A 9007-nucleotide genomic window follows, 5' to 3' on the forward strand; every position below is an offset into this window, starting at 1 on the left:
TTAACTTCACTACATTTGAAAGACAAATAAAGTACTTTTTACTCAACTACATTTATATCAAGGTCCCCAAGTAGAAAGTCGTTATATGTAGCAGTTTTTACAGCGTGTGCATTTTCAGATTCACTTAACCCTTTTTTTCTGCGAAAATCCGGCCTGCGATCTGCCAGGACCTTCCTGTGTTGCCAAGTGGTACAATATTTCTAAGCCTGCAGTTTCCGCCTAGCTTTGAATGGACATTTGGCTGATTTTTTAACGCAAATCTGGCAACCTCGGGATCTTCCCCGCTAAACTAAACGTCCGCGCTACTGCACAGCTAAAAGCGCTCTAAAAAGGCATGTGTTAACTCATTAAAGCCCTTTGGAAAAATTAACCATGTTTTTACTATATGGTATATGCAGCAAAATCACAGTATCCACAAATTTACTATTATCTCACTATAGTAACCATATGCTATTTGTAGTAAAACTTCAGTAACCACAAATTTACCATAGTTTCATTATATTAACTATAGTTTGATTTTTGTAGTTAAACTATGGCAATACAAGTGGTAGGCTAATATATCTGTCAAAAATCGCTGCCCTCACTTTACTATATATATATATATATATATATATATATATATATATATATATATATATATGCTATATATAAACTTAGGCCTACTGGTAAATTGCTGCTAAAAATTGGTCAGGGAGGTATATTAATCTGATTTTTTATTTTTATTTTTATTTTTTTTTCCAAACAAATGATCAAAAAGTAGGCTAAATGAAAACTTTGGAATCTAAACTGGGAATCAATAAGAATTTAAATCAATAAGCAGAATCAGAATCGGAATGGATAAAATTCAAACAATACCCAATCTATAGCCACATGTTGTGAAGTTCACTGATTTCTGAGTATTTTATGAACACTGATCAGTTGATGGCAAAATTCAAAAAGACGGTTGTTTGGCGCAACCTGCACACCCATGGCCATACTGAGAGAGTATCCAGTTTTCTGAAGAGACTAAAGGTTTGTTTTCTTTTCAATGTTTGCTTTGTTTGCCTAAAATGAACCATATCATAAACTTCAATATCTCTTTGAAAAAGAACTTTGTAACTTTTAAACAAGTATTAAAATGAGTTCAATGTAGTTGTAGGAGTGTTAAATAAAAAAAATAAAGATGATTATCTTCATTCAGTTGTTCCATTTCTATAGGTTTGGTAACATAAAGCTCTTTATTCCTAAGATAACACAAGCTAATCAGTGGGTTGCATTAGTGGCATAAGGTATTGTAAGTATACAACAATGCGACAATAAAACAATGCATTTACTTTTTACTTTTGATACTTAAGTACTTTTAAAATCATGTACTTCCGTACTTTTACTTAAGTAAAAATCTGTCTTTACAACTTTCACTTGTAGTGGAGTAGTATTTGAACAGTGGTATCTGTACTTTCACTCAAGTAAGGAAGTTGTGTACTTTGTCCGCCTCTGCTGATAGCACACATACATCACGGAGACGTCTATTTGACATCTGCATTTACATCGGCAAGACATATTTTTTAAAGTATTTACTCATCTGCAATACATAGGCCTATAGGACGTTTCCTATAGATGTCAAATAGACATTTATTAAATGTCTTTAAGATGTTTATGATTTAGAATGTATACAAAACTATATATAGCCTACTGGATAACTCACAATGACCCTTTTTTCAACTATTTTAATGGTGCTTCATCACACATATGACTCTGAGCGCATTGTGCCAGTAAGCAGGGATAATGTTCTACTTACTGAACTTTTAGACACTTACTGGACTGTCTGTTCTATGAGGATGAAGGATTACTAGAGTATGTTTTCATATCATCAATACAATATTCATTACATAAAGATTGGCGTTCTCTTATTTTGTTTTGTAGTTAATAAACACAACTTCTTTCCACATAAAAAACTTGTGTGGGGACATGTAAATGTGTTTATTTAACAAAACATGTGTGGGTGGCTGAGTTGCAAAACAGACTGAAGAATAAAACACTTATTTTACCGCTGATAATCTAATCTGCTGTAAAAATGTGGTGAACAAAAAGGAACTGAGGCCTCTAATGATCAGAAGCAGCCAACCATGCTGAAAAAAAACAATAGAATGCTGCCCAAAACACAATAGAAAATGTAATGGTTTTAATGGTTATAATGAGAATTGTATTGGTTTTAACCCTTTCGCACGTGAGTTTAAAATATTCTAGCTGAGCCCCAGGCGTGACTTTTTTTTAGGCGACCGTTATTTTAGAACTTATAGCCTTATTGTTTCCATGGCGACGCGTCATGCTTGTCATGTGACACACCGCAGCCGTAATAGCGCTGTATGACACATGGATTGCTTTTATTTCGTTTTTCCTTTTTTTATTATTAATATTCACAAACATACTCGCTATATTATTAAATATCTGATATTCCGATTCTGAAATATGTGCAAGTAAATGTGTTTGGTTGTTTAAACACGTTTATAATAATCGTGTTAGTTCATCTATACCGGGTGATGGGCGCCGCCATGTTTGCTCGCGCTGAATCCAGCTGTGGGATTTACAACACGTAAATTCATCCTCTCCTCCCGAAACACGTTAAAATAAGTCTCCAGTAAACTGGGAGAAGAGCAGAGTAAACTTTATTGTTACCTACACTATGTGTATATGATATCAATAAAACATGTCGTCAGATTATATTTGTAAGGATCATTATTGCTGCTTCCATAGACATCATCGCATATTTTACAAACTATAAATGTATGGCTTTGCTAGTACTTATGTGTATTTAAATGTCTGAAATCTTAAATAAGCATTATATGGTTGAAAACACTGAATAAGTGATAATATTACAAGCGCTCGCGCGTCTGATCTGGCTCTGCGCCAGAAAGCAGATTTGAATTTCAGCAGTTGATGACGTGACTCACTGAAAGTTCTAATCACACCGGTGTGATCGTACGCTCCAGGGACCAGCCAAGACTGATCACACCGGTGTGATCGTACGCGTTAAAGGGTTAATGGAAACTATAATGGTGTCTACTGGTATGTGATGGATTCTATTGGTGGGATGTTAAATCCTATTGGAAAAATGCCCAAAACACACAACAAAAAGGAATTTTGTAATGGTTTTACTGGAAAAAGCTAATGGTTTATAATGGTATTTTAATGGAAACCATTGGAATTTCTGTGATGGTTTCTATTGGGCTTCCATTGGGTTTTTTTTTTTTTAGCAGGGAAGCACTGAGAAAAGGAACAGACAGATGAAAGATCCTGAAGACTATTCATTTGAGTTGCACAAAGGCCCACACTGGGATGTAGAAAGTATAGGCCTATGGTCAGATAATCCTCTTTTCAATAAAATGTTCCATTTCTTGTATCCTTTAGCTGGAGTTGTTCTCAATCTAATACAGAAGGCAGTTTTGTTCCAGAATGAATCGGCTAATGTATTGTTTCAATAACTCACAAATGTTACTTGTTGACAAAGGTTTATGGCAGTTATGAACCTCAAAATGCTAACATAAATGCCCATTTACCAAAACTATTTCAAATGTATTTAAATTATTAGTGTCATATGGCCAGCTCTCTCCCATTGTGTAGCACATTAGTGTTTCTCAACGGGGGCGTCCGGAGGGCATCGGGGGGCGCTGGAAGCAATATTTTTGAAAGGGGGGCGCTGAGCTGTTCTTGGGGGGCGTTTGGTTTAGGCGAGTTTACACCAAGGATATATGAGCTGAACCTTGCAAAACAAAATGGTCTGCAACATCCTAACACCGTCTCTACACTGGATGCATCAAAGCGCACTTTCTGTATCTATTTGTCAACTTGTCGGTAGCGCAAGCGCGTCGAGTGCGTCAGAAATAGAACGCGGCATCCGTTTACTGTAGCGCTTGCACTCATTACTGAACAACTTATTATAAGGGGATCCATGTAGGCTACTTTGACGCAACGTGTCGCGCCGTTCGCGCCCGGTGTAGTAGTGTTAAAACTACCGCTTCTAGACTAGACAGTGTATCATTTCCATAGCAACGACTCTTTACTTCAGTGTTCGCTCGGCTTTCTGTAGCGCAGCTGATGAACTTCCCGTGAAGCCAATATACATTTAGACACAATGAAGCATGATATGTTTTTCTTGTTTAGAAAAAATAATATAAATGATTTTTGTTTGCTGATTGACAAATTTCTAAATTCACGTGGCTTTTTTTTTTCTTCTTGGGAAACTTATGATAATATTTCAAGTCCAGTCAAATCAAATATGTCATAGATGCCATGTGCCATTCAGTGTTGGGTTAAAATACATGCTTTTAAGATATATGTTATAAATAAAATATAGCCTAGCCTATACCACCATTCAAAAAAGATTAATAAGTCTAATCCTTTCTGCAGTAAGTCTGCATTTATTTGATAGAAAATACAGTAAAAACAGTAAATCTACAATTTGAAAGAACTGTTTTCTATTTGAATATATTTTGAAATATGTTTTCCTCTCATGGATGTGACAGCTTTCAGTGTCACATCCTTCAGAATGTGTGATCCTTCAGAAATTATGCTGATTGCTGCTCAAGAAATATTTTTTATTTTTATTATTATAGTTGGCACACCACAACAACAAAAAATTGAATTGAAATTGAATTGATAATAACAAAAATATAAATGTAATTATTTAAATTATATAAGAAAGATATAAATCAGGACTGCACTAAAATAATAACTATTTTGAAAATGAGAAGCATATGTTTCCCATCTTTCTATAACCCCAATTCCAGAAACGTTGGGACATTTTGTGAAATGCCATACAATCAAGAAAATGTTATGTGTTCATTCTCTTTAACCTATATTTAATTGACTGAAGTACAAAGAAAAATATCCAATGTTTATACTGGCCAAATTTTATTTTGTAAATATGAACTAATTTTGATTTTGATGGCTGCAACACACTCCAAAAGAGCTGGGACAGAGGCATGTTCAACACTGTGTCACATCAATTTTCCCTTTTAATTACAATGTTTAATTGTTTGGAAATTGAGGATACTAATTCTTAAAAGTTTTGTGAGCAAAATTTTGCCCAAACTAGATACAAGACTTCAGATGCCCATCAATCTGTGGTCATCGTTGTCTGATTCTTCTTTTCATGATGGGCCGTACATGTTCAATAGGAGACAGATCTGCTGGCCAGTCAGTCACATGCACATGTGTCTATGAAACCATGTTGTTGTCTTGATCTAATAACCATGGACTTCCCATGAAAGACGTCATCTTGATGGCAGTGTATATATACAGTGGTGTGAAAAAGTGTTGGACCCCTTCCTGATTTTTTATTTTTTTGCATGTTTGTCACACTTTAATGTTTCAGATCATCAAACAAATTTAAATATTAATCAAAGATAGCACAAGTAAACACAACATGCAGTTTTTAAATGAAGTTTTCTATTATGAAGGGAAAACAAAATCCAAACCCACATGGCCCTGTGTGAAAAAGTGCTTGCCCCCTAAACCTAATAACTGCTTGTGCCACCCTCAATCAAGCGTTTGCGATAACTGGCAATGAGTCTTTCACATCGCTGTGGAGGAATTTTGGCCCACTCATCTTTGCAGAATTCTTTTAATTCAGTCACATTGGAGGGTTTTCGAGCATGAATGGACTGTTTAAGGTCATGCCACAGCATTTCAATTGGATTTAAGTCCAGACTTTGATTTGGCCACTCCAAAACCTTAATTTTGTTTTTCTTGAGACGTTCAGAGGTGGACTTGCTGCTGTTTTTGGAATCATTGTCCTGCTGCAGAACCCAAGTGCACTTGAGCTTGAGGTCACAAACTGATGGCCGGACATTCTCCTTCAGGATTTTCTGATAGAGTGCAGAATTCATGGTTCCAGCAATTATAGCAAGTCATCCAGGTTCTGAAGCTGCAAAGCAGCTTGCATTTTTTGGCAAATGTGAGACGAGCCTTTGTGTTCTTTTTGGTCAGCAATGGCTTTTGCCTTGGAACTCTCCCATGGATGCTGTTTTTTGCCCAGTCTCTTTCTTATTGTTGAATCATGAACACTGACCTTAATTGAGGCAAGTGAGGCCTGCAGTTCTTTAGATGTTGTTCTGGGTTCTTTTATGACCTCCTGGATGAGTCGTCTTTGTGCTCTTGGAGTAATTTTGGTAGGCTGGCCACTCCTGGGAAGGTTCACCACTGTTCTAAGTTTTCTCCATTTGTGGATAATGGCTCTGACCATGGTTTGCTGGAGTCCCAAAGCCTTAGAAATGGCTTTATAACCCTTTCCAGACTGATACATGTAAACTATTTTGTTTCTCATCTGTTTATGAATTTCTTAAGATCGCGGAATAATGTGTTGCTCTTTAAACATGCTTCACTTTGTCAGACAGGTTCTATTTAAGTGATTTCTTGATTCAACAGGTCTGGCAGTAATCAGGCCTGGGTTCGGCTAGTGAAATTTAACTCAGCTTTCTAAAATAATGTGGTTAATCACAGTTCTTTCATGATTTAATAGGAGGGGGCAAGCACTTTTTCACACAGGGCCATGTGGGTTTGGATTTTGTTTTCCCTTCATAATAGAAAACTTCATTTAAAAACTGCATGTTGTGTTTACTTGTGTTATCTTTGATTAATATTTAAATTAGTTTGATGATCTGAAACATTAAAGTGTGACAAACATGCAAAATATTTAAAAATCAGGAAGGGGGCCAACACTTTTTCACACCACTGTACATTGGAAATATTTTCTTTGTACTTCTGTCAATTAAATAAAAGTTAATGAGAACTAACAAATCACAGGTTCTTGATTTTATTGCATTTTACAATACATCCCAACTTTTCTGGAATTGGGGTTGTACTTTGAAGTATTTGTAAGCAAACTTTGAAATATTGTCACATGCAGAATTTATGAAATATATTAAAAGAGGGTTTATATTCCTTCCATTTTCAAGTGTAAATGTGGTATTTACCCACCAAAATGATCATGTCTAATATGTCATGAAAAAAGGAAATTCAATATATTATTTAAAAAAGGGTATTTTCTAAAACTAAGGGATACATATTGTTATTTTTCACTGAAAGCTAATTGAAAACATCCATACATATGACAGTAGTAAAAGGGTGTTCAAGACAAGAGTTCCAGGAACAGAAGAACAAACTAAAATCTTTTTTTTTTTTTTTTTGAATGTCCCTGTGGATATAGGCAAGGCAAGGCAAGGCAAGTTTATTTATATAGCACATTTCATACACAATGGTAATTCAAAGTGCTTTACATAAAAGGAAGTGAAATAGTCATTATTAAAAATAATAAAAATCACAACAATAAAAACAAAGTGATTTAAAAATTGATTTTAAAAGAATTTAAAACATTTAAGAATAGAAAGTGATTATACATAGTGCAATCAGTTCGGACGTAGCACAGTGCTCATTCAACAAATGCACAGCTAGACAGATGAGTTTTGAGTCTGGATTTAAAAGTGGCTAATGTTTTAGCACATCTGATCTCTTCTGGAAGCTGGTTCCAACTGCGGGCAGCATAATAGCTAAAAGCAGACTCCCCTTGTTTTGTGTGAACCCTTGGTATTTCTAACTGACTCGATCCTAATGATCTGAGTGGTCTGTTAGGTTTATATTCAGTGAGCATATCTCCAATGTATTTAGGTCCTAGGCCATTTAGAGATTTATAAACGAGTAGAAGTACTTTAAAATCAATCCTAAATGTAACTGGAAGCCAGTGTAAGGACCTGAGGACTGGTGTAATATGCTCAAATTTTCTGGTTCTAGTCAGAATCCTGGCAGCAGCATTCTGGATGAGCTGCAGCTGTCTAATGGTCTTCTTTGGAAGGCCGGTGAGGAGACCATTACAATAATCCACCCTGCTGGTGATAAAGGCATGAACCAGTTTCTCCAAGTCTTGACTGGAAACAAAACATCTAATTCTTGCAATGTTTTTGAGATGATAGTATGCTGATTTAGTTACTGCTTTGATATATATAGTCTAAACAGGATATTTTTTTTATCAAGTCTCTTTAAATTTGGGGCAAAGTATATCAGATCTCATCATCATTGAAGCTGTAGTAATGAAAATCACCAACATGCTTAAAAACTAAGCTTAAATTATTCGTATTACACTTATTTTCAAATATTTCACTGTAAAAAAAAGTAATTCACTGTCTTATTCGATCAATTCAATGTATCCTTAAATTAACTTAATTTCTTAAAAATCATAATGACCGCATACATTTGAATAGTACTGTAAAAATAACAGTCCTCATTATAAACACGAAATAATAATCAACTGTAATGTTCAGTGAAGACAATTAGACTGTTTTATTTGATGGGGGGCGGTGAGGGACCTGGAGAATGGGTAGGGGGGCGCTGGCCCAAAAAAGGTTGAGAACCACTGGTGTAGCACATTATAACAACTGCACAATCCAGTCAGGGGGTCATTCCGACATTCAGGCGTTCCCCTGATTTTTATTGCACATAAGGAACACACAACTGTGTTCCTAGGCTACATTGTGTGTTATAACCTTTTGAAGATTTAATTATCATAGGTCTTGGATTCAGCCGGCTACACTGGACATCTATGTTCGAAATGATTTCAACTCAACATGTTCTCTGTTGTTCATTTTAACTTTGATTAAATTGCACTTTTTATCCTTGGTTAAGATTAAGTTATGATTAGGGTTAGGGAAAATCAGTCCTGACCTTTTAAAAAGTTTACTTCAGCTAATGTATGTTGACAGATCACTAATGCGGAACACGATCTAAGGATTCTGGCTGGGACAAGGTACGCTCCCGTCGCACACAAGCCAGTCTACAATGCTTCTCAGCTTCTTGTTTAGGCTCTAGCCAATTCATTGTTTGTGACTACTGCAAAGTTCCCATCAGCTTTCATACGACTTAAACATATTTGTAGCCCACAGTTTCTCTGTTTTGTAAAATGTAGGGCAAAGCATCATGACAGAATAAAGTTTGTCCCGTTTTCAGGAGCTTGCGCCACCTGCTGTTAAGAGTTTTC

The sequence above is a fragment of the Onychostoma macrolepis genome, chromosome 05 (genome assembly GCF_012432095.1).
Source record: "Onychostoma macrolepis isolate SWU-2019 chromosome 05, ASM1243209v1, whole genome shotgun sequence".
In the NCBI taxonomy this organism is placed as follows: Eukaryota; Metazoa; Chordata; class Actinopteri; order Cypriniformes; family Cyprinidae; genus Onychostoma; species Onychostoma macrolepis.